We start from the raw sequence: 12,427 nt of genomic DNA, 5'->3' as shown, positions 1-12,427 counted from the left end.
GAGAAGCTTTATGCCATGTTACTTTGGATTCTCAACAGCGCTGCCCTATAGAAAGATTGTGAAGCCACATATGTCCTTTGACATTTTCTAGTAGCCACATTTTTAAAAAATAAAAAGAAACAGGTGAAATTGTGTTTAATGATATACTTTCTATAACCCCATATATCCAAACTATTATCTTAACATGCCATCCATGCAAAAATTACTAAGGTGCTTTTTTTCATTCTTGGTTTTCATTACTAAGTATCTGAAATCTGATGTGTATTTTGCTCTTTGAGCTCACTCTCATTTCACTGGGGCTGGTGGCGACATTATTGGCCAGCAGCAGCCTAGAGGGATTTCACTATGGCTTTGCCACTCAGTGTGGTCATGAGAGAATCTCGGGCGAAGGGAAACCTCACCATGGCTTGACTCGTTTTCACTCCTAACACCAAGCAGGCAAAGTGCAAGAGTTACTTCGGCTCGCAACTGTAATTTCCCTCTCACTGTCCTTCTCCTCCTTCTTCTTGAGCATCAGCTGCTCTAACCTCTAATCTAGGTGTTGGCACTGAGTGATTTACTACTCGTCTATAAGCAGCAACATGGTCCCTGCTTTCTGAAGCTTTTCTGGCATCCAGCCGAAGGGTCACATGCCCCACCAGGCACAGCGTGAGAACAACGACACCTCGGAGCACACTGGGCACTCAAATCATGTGTTGGGAGGCAGATATGGATGGAAGGGGGAAAAGAAGGAAGAGGGAGAGAGAAAAGGAGGGAGGGAAGGTGGCAGGGAGGGAGTAAAGGAAAAAAGGAAGGAAGAGATGTGTACTGGGTTGAAGAGTGTCCCAAAAATATTCATGTTCACCTGGACCCTCAGAGTGTAACCTTATTGGGAAGGAGAGGTTTTGCACATTGAGTTAGTTAAGATGAGGTCATACTAGATTAGGGTGGGCCCCAATCTGATGACTGATGTCCTTAGAAGAGAGAAATCTGGACATGGACGCAGAGGACACAAGGAAGAGCATCAGGCGGAGACAGAGGTGGGTACAGACAGGGGGATGCCTCTGTCAGCTACAGAAAACCACGGGTTGCCACCACCATCGGAAGCCAGGACAGAGATGTGGAACAAAAGGAACCAACCCTACCAACCCTTCTTTCGGACTTCTGTAACTGTGAGAGAATACATCTCTGTGGTTTTAAGCCACCCAGTTTGTAGTCATCTGTGATGGCATCTCATTAGTCCTACGGGACTAATACAGAAAGGGGATGGGGGAGCATGCCAGACAAGCCTTCTTATGGAAATCAGTAAAGAACAGTAAAGATCAAAAAGAACTTGCGGTGGAGACACTGAACTCAATGCCAGCATCCCTATCCACACTCATTCCATTCCCAGTGAAAGCAAATCAGTTTCACTCCCTCTCCCCTTTCCCCTGTCTCAGGTCACCCATTCTGGTAATTACTCCAGAGTCCCCTGAGGTTTGCTGTGATTAAATCATAAAAAGAGGGAAGGGGTGGAGGGAAAGGCAAAATGGGTGAGGGGAGTGGGAAGTACAGGCTTCTGGTTATGGAATGAGTAGGGCAAGGGGCTGAAAGGCAAAGCAAAGGGAATATGGTCACTAGCATTGTGATAGTGTCCTGTGGCGATAGGTGGTAGCTCCGTTTGTGGTGGGGATAGCATAATGCACAGACTCGTCAACTTGCTCTGTCATGCTCCTGAAGCTAAAATGACATTGCATGTCAACTCTACCCAAATAAAAAAAATTTAGGGGCACCTGGGTGGCTCAGTCGGTTAAGTGTCTGCCTTCCGCTCAGGTCATGATCTCAGGTCCTGGGATCCAGCCCCACATTGGGCTCCTTGCTCAACAGGGAGCCTGCTTCTCTCTCTCTCTCTCTCTCTCTCAAATAAATAGATAAAATCTTTTTTAAAATTAAACTAGATTAAACTTAAAAAATAAAAATTTAAAGAGAGTTCAACCTTAAAGTGAAGGATTTAAGTATTTCAAATATTTTCTGTTAAAAGAGAATCATTTACCTGGCATGACTGCTGAGGACAGGATACAGACCAAAGAATACAAGAGCGTGGGAAGCAAATTTCAGCTCTACCTGTAGAACTTCTGAGCCAGCAGGTATGATGGATGGCCAGTGAGCTACCCGATACAGCAGCCTTTGAGAACTCTGGCCTGGGGACTATCAAGAACAGGCATGGAAATTTCATCTTTCTGATGTCATCACAGGAATTCCTGCTTAGATCAGAGAATAAACTGGATGATGGCAGGGCCCTCTTCCAGCTGGAAGCCGGCCCCATGACCCTGAGGAGGAAGAGCCTGCAGTGGTCTAGGGTGGTACGACTCTGAAGGGGTGGAGGCCTGACGGGGAACTTCTCCAAGGCCAGACACCAATGGGTCCCGAAAGTGGACACTACAGATGAGGCTCTGGGTCTGTCAGGCGAGAATCTCCAAGACCCATGGCCGGTTCCCCATCCACATGGCCCTGCCCCTGGTCTTGGCTGATCAGATCCTCAAGGGTTAGGACCAATTTGGAGACTCTGACCCCAGGGATGGAGGGGCAAGACTGAAAACTTGGTCAGATAAGTAGGCACACAGCAATTCATCACCGTGTGCAGGTTAAATTTACAGGGGACCAGGAAAGGTGAAGAAATAAGAGAAACCCAGAGGTAGGAAAAGCAGAAAGCAGCAGACTTCAGGTGTTCTGCTTAATTATCTGTATCTCTAACTGCTCCAAAATGTAGTGGCTTACCACAAAAGCCATTCTATCATATATCATAAATGCATGGGTTAGAAGTTCTGGCAGGGCTCCGCTGGCCAATTCTTCTGCTCTGCACGGTATCAGCGGCAGTTACCGTAAGGTTACATGCTAGCAGACAGGCTGGGGCGGGAGTGTCTGCAAGGGACTCGCTCCTGTGTCTGGCACCTTGACAGGGACAGCTGGAAGCCAGTCTCAGTGGGTGTTCTAAACCAGCATGCCTCACTACGGGGTCTCCACCATGGCCTCTCAGGGTCACTGGACTTTTTGGAGGCAAGTCGAGGCTCCAAGAGTGAGCATGTCAGTGAACAAGCCAGAAGCCACATGGCCTTTCCTGACCGAGCTTTAGAAGTCACATAGCATCGTTTCTGCCCTGCTCAATTGGTGGAAGCAGTCATAGGCCCACAGGATTCAAGAGACTCCCAAGTCTTGATGGGAGGGGGAGGGGTCAAAGCATTCGTAAGCTCGGTTTAAAACCAGGAAGGAAAGAAGTGAGAAGCGTTGCCTTCTAGTCCATAGTCCTCATGAGTACCCTCCTCCTCGGCAGTAAACCCTCTTTTTACTCAGTAAACCTGAGTGGGGTTCTGTGCATTGCAACCCAAACGGTCCTGTCTGGGGTTAAATTTTGTCCATCAAAATTGAAAGTTGAAGCCCTAACCCCCAGGACCTCAGAACGTGACTGTATGTGGTGATAGGGTCTTTAAAGAGGTCACAAGTTAAAATGAGGTCATTAGGGTGGGCCCTGATCCAACAGGACTGGTCTCTTTATAAGGAGAAAGGAAGACACAGACATGCACAGAGGAAGACCATGTGAAGACCCAGTGCGATGGGTATCTACAAGCCTGGGAAAGAGGCCTCAGAAGAAACCAGCCCTGCCAACACCTGGCCTCAAATGTTCAACCTCCAGAGCTGGGAGAAAGTAAGTTTCCGTCGCATACACCCCCCAGTCTGTGGCACTTTCTTAGGGCCACCCCTGCAGACTAATCTGAGCCCTAGCTAAACACATGTGCTGGGCATCGGTGTCCTGGGGCGGACTCATGCAAGGGGGAGTCTGGGCCCGCAAGCCTGCTGGTTAGAGTGGGGAGGGCCATGGCCAGGCAGCCCCGGTGTGCTGCCAGATCCTAAAGCAGACTCAGAGCACAGATGGGCCGCCTCCCCAGTGTGCATCCACCGGGAGTCAGGACACACGGAACGGGTGACTCATTTCTCCCATCGATGCTCCTGGCAAAGGAGAGCATTGACTGACAGCCTTTACAAAGGCGGCCGCAGGCTTTTCTTTGGAAAAAGAAACACAGTCTTGGTCCAGCTTTCTTACAAACACAGACACATGAACATGAATTCACACGTGCGTGTGTACTGGCACGCACACCCCCACACGTCCACACACTCTACCCTCTGCTTTCCCATTCTGAGCCCCTCTCTGCCCCATCCCATCCCAAAGCCCGGCACAGACCCAGAGTCAGGAAACCTACATCCGGACCCAGGTCTGTTAAGCTTCACTTAACTTTTCCAATTTTCTGCTTGCTCGGCTTTAGCACATAAGGATTGGCCTACAGATGCCTTCTAGGATGACTTTCAGCACTAAGGGCTCATCGTGGTTCCACAATCTTTGTACAGAAAGAAGCCCTAGCCTGACATTAGGGAACACGGTCTCTGCTGCTCATTTACCATGAGCATCTCACGTCTCCTCTCCTGTCTCAATTTCCCAGACTGTGAAGTGTGCTTAATGGCCTCCGGGCTCCCCTCTGACATTCTGGGGGAAAGGACCTGTTCTGTTTCCTGTCTTTTCACTGTCCAGACTTCATTAGTTCTCGCTCTTCTGGCCTTGAACCAAAAAGTCTCTTTCTTGCCATCTCAAGCTTCCCCACCTCTCCTCACAGCTTTGATCTGCCCAACATCTCTTCCCTGAGGGCTCCTCGCTCCCACCTTTTCCACTCCATTCCAAGCTCCACCTCCCCATAAGGATGAGCCATGCACCACCCTGGCCTCCATCCAATGTCTTTGGCTTCCCTCCATGTCCACCCTCTCCCCCACGATCATGCAGGAACCTTCTACTGCCCAGCACCAGTCCCTCAACCCTGGCCTCAGTAGTCATCCTCCTCCTGTCCAGCTACTCCCACAAAGCCCACTTTTGTTCTCATTAACACCCCTGTCTCCTGCACATTCTTAGCTGGCCCAAGGGTCATGATTCCTCACTTAGCCCACTCTCCTGCTATCACTGTCAACCCCTCCCTGCCTCGTCCCTCAGTCACATTAACCCACAGAGCCTCGCAGCTTTGTAGTCAACCCAACAATGTACCCTTTCCAGCCCCAGCTCTGGGCACCAGAATGCCACTAGAGAAAATTGTTCAGCTGCATGGACAAGGGCCAAACGAAAGACCTCTAAGAGCAGTTGGCCTCACCAGAGACTGGCCATCCCTCCACTTATCCCCACCAACCAGCCCCTCTTCTATTCTCTCACAAGCACCATCCAAACCTCCCCCTGCCCCATGAGCCCCCAGACTGGGACGCTGACCGGCTCACTCTCATGGGATGACTTTGCCTCCTACTTTGCAGAGAAAATAGAGGCAATCAGGAAAGGCCGCCCTCACCTTCCTGCCACCCCACCTACAAACTCTGAACACTGGCACTGCCCTTCCTGCCACAGGGAAGGGGCTCTCCTCCACCTGTCCAGGGCTAATCCCACCAAGATTCCACCCCACCCCCCACCTCCCTAAATCCTTGTCCTACCAAGGAGCACACCCCCTCTGCCCTCCATGTCCTTGCCCCAGCCATAGTCACCCTTCTCTCAGCCCAAATGCTTGAACACATCCACCCTTTCTGGGGGAAAAAAAAAGAAAGTTCTAAACTTTTCTCGTTGCCTTTGGTGGCAACTTATTTCCCCGCTACCTTCCTGGCTGAGAAACCCGCAAGCAAGCACAAATTGACAAGGTCTTCTTTATTCTCCACTCGTGGATGTTTCAAGTTCTCTTTCTGTTAATAAAAGGGGATGTGCTCACTGTTTTTGTTTTGTTTTGTTTTGTTTTACAAAAGAATCAAATCATGCAGGCACATTGGAAAACCAAATCTCCTCCTCCAGGTTCAGTGTGCTGTTCAGCTGCAGCCGGGCGTCTGTTCACTCATGGTACACACACGAGCCCCGCTCTGCACAGACAGCATCAGAGTCAGAGGACTGTCCTCTGAGCTGCTTTCCTCACGATCCACCAACAAGGGTGGAGGCGTTACCAGTAGCAACTGGGACTCTGCTGTCCAGACTCACCATAATCCACTCAACCAGTCTCTACTGCCCTGGCACTTTGTTTGCCATTTACTACCCGGCTCCAACTCTGCCCCTGGCCAAGTGAAAGAGAAACCCCTTACTAGCTCGCAAAGACTTCAGGTCAAGATCCAGTATTTGCCTTACTACAGGGGGCAAAGGTCACATCAGCTCCAGCAGGACCCAGGGAAGGTAGCCTGGGGTGGGAGGAGGTGAGAACCCCCAACACACACACACACACACACACACACACACACACACCCCTGGCTGCTAGTACCAGCAGCATCCAGAGAAGAACTTGCAAAGAAAGGTCAGGGACACAACCAGCTTCCCTTCTGACTCATGAAAAATGTGAATGCAGTGGCTCCCCCGTAGCCCAGCACGGTGGTGAGGACCAGGCTCAGTATCTCACAAACCTGGGTTTGAGTCTCCTTCCCACCTCCGACCTCGGGCCAATAGCTGCCACGGCTCTGAGCCTGTTTCCCAATCTGTAAAATGGGCACAACGACCCCTGCCTTGCAGGGTGCAGGCACGGTGCAGGTGGCTGGCTGGCATTGGGGCCTAGGCAAGGAGAGACAAATGCATGTGGAGGATTCCTTCCACAGGGAGAAAGAACCACAGAGGAGCCTAAGTTTCAGAAAGCCAAGAGCTGGGCTGGACCATGCGGGGCCTCAGCAATGACAAGGGGAGGCTAACACTCAGTGAGTACTCGGGTGTCCAGTAACTCCATGCTCACAAAAGTCACAGGAGGTACCCATTAGGAAATGAGAAATCACTCTGAGCCCTCAACATAGAAAGGGTTTAATGCAGAGAAGAGCCTCAGTGTCCCCAGCTGGAAAGTGGGTTGAGGGAATCTCACCCAGCTGTCTCCTGCCTCAGCTCATACAGGAATGCATCAGGCAGAGTGACTACACCGGTTCTCAGCACAGGCACTCGTGGTGAAGACACATGACCAGTGGGGCTGACCTCCCAGCCCGCGTGCTCCCTCAACCCTGCCCCCCAGCCAGGATTTCACTTCAGAAGTAGCAGAGGGGGTCCCCATGCAGATCCTCTTAAGTCCATCCGGCTAGCCAGCCTCTCGGGGGTGGTGGGTGTGGGAAGATTCTAAGCCTGAGTCCTCCCTCTACCATCAAAAACCCTGTGGCCTTAGCATGCTCCCACATGCCACCTCCTCAGCCGAATGGAGGAAGAAGCACATGGCAGTATCCAGGCAGGGGGCTACAGGGAACAGAAGGCATATTCGGCAGGAAGATTGGAAGAGAACTTAGTGAAGGGAGGAAGCTGTTGCCAGCCCCGGGACTGAGGCCCAGGTAAGAGCTGGAGGCACAGGGAGAGGCCCGTCACTAGGAGTCGTCACTGCAGGGACCCAGAGCTGTGGCACCCAGGAGGGGAGGAAATCCCCTGACTTCTCTCTCCTGGGCCTCTGATGTCCTACTAGGATCTCACAGAAGCCCAGGAGTCCAGTCTCCCAGGCACAGAGAGCAGAGCCAAAAAGGTAACTGGAGGACACAGCGGTCACATCCAGAGGTGCCCCTGTCACACTGGAAGCAGCAGGCAGCTCCCGCCCATGGTAAGCACTCCGCGGGTTACCACTATCCACACATGAACTTTTCCCCCTACTCTGTCCTGTCCCCCCTTCCTCCAGGCCAGCGCAAGGACCCGGCTTCTTCTTGTCTGCTCAGAGAGGAAATAATTAATGACGAGGATAGCATTCAGCTCCCGATTTCACCTCAGGTCTCATTTTACAGGGAGCGGCAATGCGCCAAAACCCCCCTCTCTTCACCAAAGCTTTCAGCCCCTCTGTGGGGCCTACCAACAGGCCCCCATCACGCCTACCAGCCAGGGCTTCCATGTGTCATGTGCTCTTTGCCTCCGGGAGTCAAGGAATCAGGGATATGAATCAAACTCAGCCCACACAGTGTATCTGAAACATTCTCCTAACATACCCAGGGCCGCTCAGCAGTCTGATTAAGAGCATTCACTTGGGAGTGAGGCCAACCTCCGGCAGGCCGGTGAGCTTCTCTGGTCTCACTCTCCTCACTGTAAGAACAATAATGCTGCCCTTCTGCAGGCTGCCACAGAGAAGGAGACCCGGCCCAGAGAAACCTTCCATAACCTCCTTCTCCACGTCAAGCCTGGGGTGCAGATGTGACACAGGAAGGAATAAGGGTCATAACCAAGAAGGGGTTTCTCACTGACCCACACCAACAAATTCTTCTCCAAGCCAGGTCTGCCTTTGCCCAAAGCCAGTGGCATTCCACCTCCCACCCCGCCACACCCCTCCCAGTTGACTTATCCCCATCAGGGCACCGTCACTATATTTTTGAAGAAGCCAAAAATATTTTCTTTCTACTCAGTTTGAGAACACATTCTGTGGCTTTATTTTTCTGGTAATTACAGTAGTTCCGTCTTATCCACCAGGGATCATTTCCAAGACTCCCAGTGGATGCCTGAAACCACGGAGGGTACCAAATCCTATATACACTATGTTCTGTGCTATACATACATGCCCACGATAAAGTCTAACTTAGGAATGAGCAACAGTCAGAGATTCGCAACAAGAGCTCAGAAAAAAATAGAATGATTATAACAATATACTGTAATGAAAGTCGGGAGACGCTCTCAAAATATCTTGCTGTACTGTACTCACCCTTCTCATGATGATGGGAGATGCTAAGATGCCTACATGATGAGACACAGCGAGGGGAATGGCGCAGCCATGCGACATAGCGTCGGGCTCCTGTGGGCCTTCCGATGATCCATCAGAAGGAGGGCCATCTGCTTCCAGACCCCAGGTGACTGCTGGGAACTCAAAGGGGCAGAAAGCAAGACCGCGGATAAGGGGATCTGCTGTATTTCTTTGCTGCCGCGAACAGATGGGAACATGGGTGCACAGCCCAGGCCTCTGGCCTCAGCGGACGGCCACTATGGGGACAGCGCATGGAGACAGGGGTGGTGGAGGGAAAACCTCACTGTGGTGATGAGGAAAAAACTGTACTCTAAGGTGGCCTACCAAACCAGCAAGGGAATTCCAGTCGCGTCTCCAAGCCCTTCCGGGTTCTTCTTCCCTCCACCCCCCACCCGCCCACCCCAGCCCCGCGCATGCGCCAAAAGTACCAAGTATGCGGAAGTAGAAAGGTATAAATTACTCTCCCAGGTTGGGCGCCGGGCTCAGACCTTTGGAGAACGCTGTCCTGAGGAGTACACCAGTGTTGAATAAACCTCCAATCCTCCAAATCTCCAAGTGCCCCTTGGTTCTGCCGTCAGGATCCAGTCCAGGTTCCCTAAAAGTGGGAATTCTCCCGAGTGGGATATCCACACGAGGAAATGGTGCTGCTGATTACGTGTCTGGATTTTTCTTTCACTGAAACCACTGGCATTGGGTATTTGAGTCAGGACCCTGGGAACCTCAGCCCTATTCCCACCCCCGCCGATACTCTAGACTGGCGCACTCCTCCGGATTTAGAAAATGGGTCCTTTTCCTCTCCGGCAAAACTATGGGGTGGGGTCAGGTTATTCCAAAAGGAGGTCAATATTGTTTAGAAATGAACACTGGAGGAGCGCCTGGGTGGCTCAGTGGGTTAAGCCTCTGCCTTCGGCTCAGGTCATGATCTCAGGGTCCTGGGATCAAGCCCTGCACCGGGCTCTCTGCTCTGCGGGGAGCCTGCTTCTCTCTCTCTCTCTGCCTGCTGCTCTGCCTACTTGTGGTCTCCTCTCTCTTTCTCTCTGTCAAATAAGTTTTTTTAAAAATCTTAAAAAAAAAAAGAAAGAAAGAAAGAAAGAAATGCTTTGGGCAAATTCCTGTATCCTTCCAGGCCTCAGTTTCCTCATCTATGCACAATGGGGGTAATAATGCATGCATGGGGGTGTTGAGTTCAGAGGGGTCAAGGGAGATCACGGGGGTGGGGGGGGGTGCAAGTGCTCAGCAAATAAAAGGTGCAGTTTAGGGGACAAAGCATATCAGAGCAAAAGTCATCCTCTCCTGCCTGGATTGCTGAGAACAGCCTCCCGGGTTCCTCAGGCTAAGACTCCTGCCTGCCTGCCTGCCTGCCTGTCTGCCTGCCTCGGGCCTCCTGGCCCCTCTCGCCAAGGTTTCCTGTTGTCCTCTTTTACTCTTTTAAAGAAAAGAAGCATCCTTAGCCTGGAGACCTTTGTCCTGAAACTAGCTGGGGAATGCTAGAGACTGTCGCTCCATGCTGAGTATGTTGAGCGACTTTCCGGGCTTAAAAAAATATATTATTGTTTACCTACTTGTTCCTCTGTGAGAAACGGGTCTGTTCCTTTAAACAGAGCCCAGCGTGGCAGACAGAGTGGCTCCGGCTGGGGTTGTTTGCAGCCAGAGGAGGGGGAGAAGGAGGGCATCCTGTTGTTGAGTAGAAGACACAGACAGACAGATAGACAGGGAGGAAAAGGTCAGCACAGACCTAAGCAGGGGAACCCAGCTCATTTATTTGTCCTACAGAGAATTTTCTTTTGAAAAAGAAAATAATCCTCCCTCTTGTTTTTTCCCCCCTTTTTTCTTATAATTACCTACTCTAACCCAAGATACTGATGGTTTTCCTAAGGCGAGGGAAATTTCTCTGAGTGGAGTGGCATTTCAGAATAAAGAAGGTCCCAGCAGTCTGAAATCCTCAAACTCTGTGCAGAAGGTGGCCTATCGGGAGCCACTTGGGATTTGGGATTAGGATTTAGGAAAAACACACCTCATTCACTGAATGGCCATGCTGGCTGTACACAGCCCGGCCTGCCAAAGGAGATTATGCCTCTCCATTTTACAGATGTGGAACCCATGGCTCAGGCTGTTCAAGGACATGCCCAAGGTCAGGGAGATACACAGATGGTGAGCTGAGATTTCTCCCGAGTCTTCAGGCTCCTCTTTCCAGCACACCACACTGTCTTTTTTGTAAATGCAGCAGCAGATCCGAGGGTGGGACAGAGGGAAGTTGAGAGACAGAGTGGGCTTCTGGCTGTGTTGTTTACCAGTCTCTACTTTGAACACCTCTAGAAACCCCAGTTGCTTAGTTCTTAGAGTTTTCAAGCATCAAAGAACAAGCCCAGCATCGTAAACCCCCAGGGGTATGTGTGATTCAACCACGACCATTCGCAGCAATGTTACAGAGCACGTAGAGAATGTAAGAAGCATTTTATCAATTGCCAGCTCAGTCTGTGTGACTCTGCTGCTCCCGTTTAGAAGGTGGCCCCCAAGACGCTGCATGATCCGATCCCTGTCTGCTCTTCTAATTTCCTCTCCTCACCTTCATCCTTGCTCTCCACGTGTGCTCAGTTCCTCTAACACGGCCTTACTCTAAGGGTGGGCTGTAGCCCACACCAGCAGCACGCACATTGCCTGGGAGCTGGATGGGAATTCAGGAGGTTAGCTCCATCCCAGAACTCCTGAATCCCAATCTGCCTTTTAATAATGCCCCCAGGTCACAGTAAAGTGTGAGATGGCACCCCACTATTGCACACCCAGTTTTTCCACTTCAGAACCTTTGTACGTGCTACTTGCTCTGCCTAGACAGTCCTCTTATCTTGGCCTGGCTTGGCCCTACTCATCCTGAACTTGGATGTCACTTGGTCAGAAAAGTCTCCCTTCATCTCCCAATAAAGGTATTCTCCCTTAACAGTCCAACTCTTTTCTTTCATGCAGTTTTTGCTGTGTGTAAGTACGTAGAAATTTATTGCATGGCAGTCTCCATGAAGGCTGAGGCCGTGTCTCCCTGGCTGACCAGCAACATAGTAGGATCTGCACAAACATGTGTTGAGTGAACAAACATGATGCTATTTCTGCTTCCGGATGAAGAGAAGTCACAGACAGAACCTGCCAGGGGCATCTGGTCTCTCTAGGCATTTTAATTACACTCCAGCAAATATTTACTGAGTGTTGTTATGTGTTCAGAGCTGGGGTCGCATGTGTAAGGCCACTCCTTATGACAAAGTGGATCTTAGAATTTTGGCACAGCAATTCTGTTTTCTTGTTCGGGGCATAAAGTTGGGGGCTGAATGAAACTAAGCCAAAAGGGTTCATTCCTGGTGGTAACAATGAAGAACCCTCAGAAGGGAGGATAGGAACTTAATATTTCGGGCCAGACGCACAGCTTGCAAGTATCAAAGGATACACTAGGATAACAATATGAACTGCTTCGTTAAGACCCATGACTTTTGTCTTATTTTGTGTTTAAGTAAAATGAACAATGCACATACTTAAAAAATAAAATAGTACAGAAGGGCTTCACTCCTCCTCACCCTTAGTTCCATTCTTCTAAGATAACTATTTTTTAACTTTTTCATCTGCTAGTTCTGGTGGTTAAATTGAAATCTCTAAATATACTTATTTGTTTCTTGATTTGCCAATTTTATATATTCACTATTGATTCCTTGCTATGATATCAAGATGTGAATTTAGTGCTTTACATCACTCCCACCTTC

Source organism: Lontra canadensis, unplaced genomic scaffold, assembly GCF_010015895.1.
Source record: "Lontra canadensis isolate GAN:19392208 unplaced genomic scaffold, GSC_riverotter_1.0 scaffold43, whole genome shotgun sequence".
NCBI classification, from domain to species: Eukaryota; Metazoa; Chordata; class Mammalia; order Carnivora; family Mustelidae; genus Lontra; species Lontra canadensis.
Note: the sequence above shows the minus strand (reverse complement) of the source record.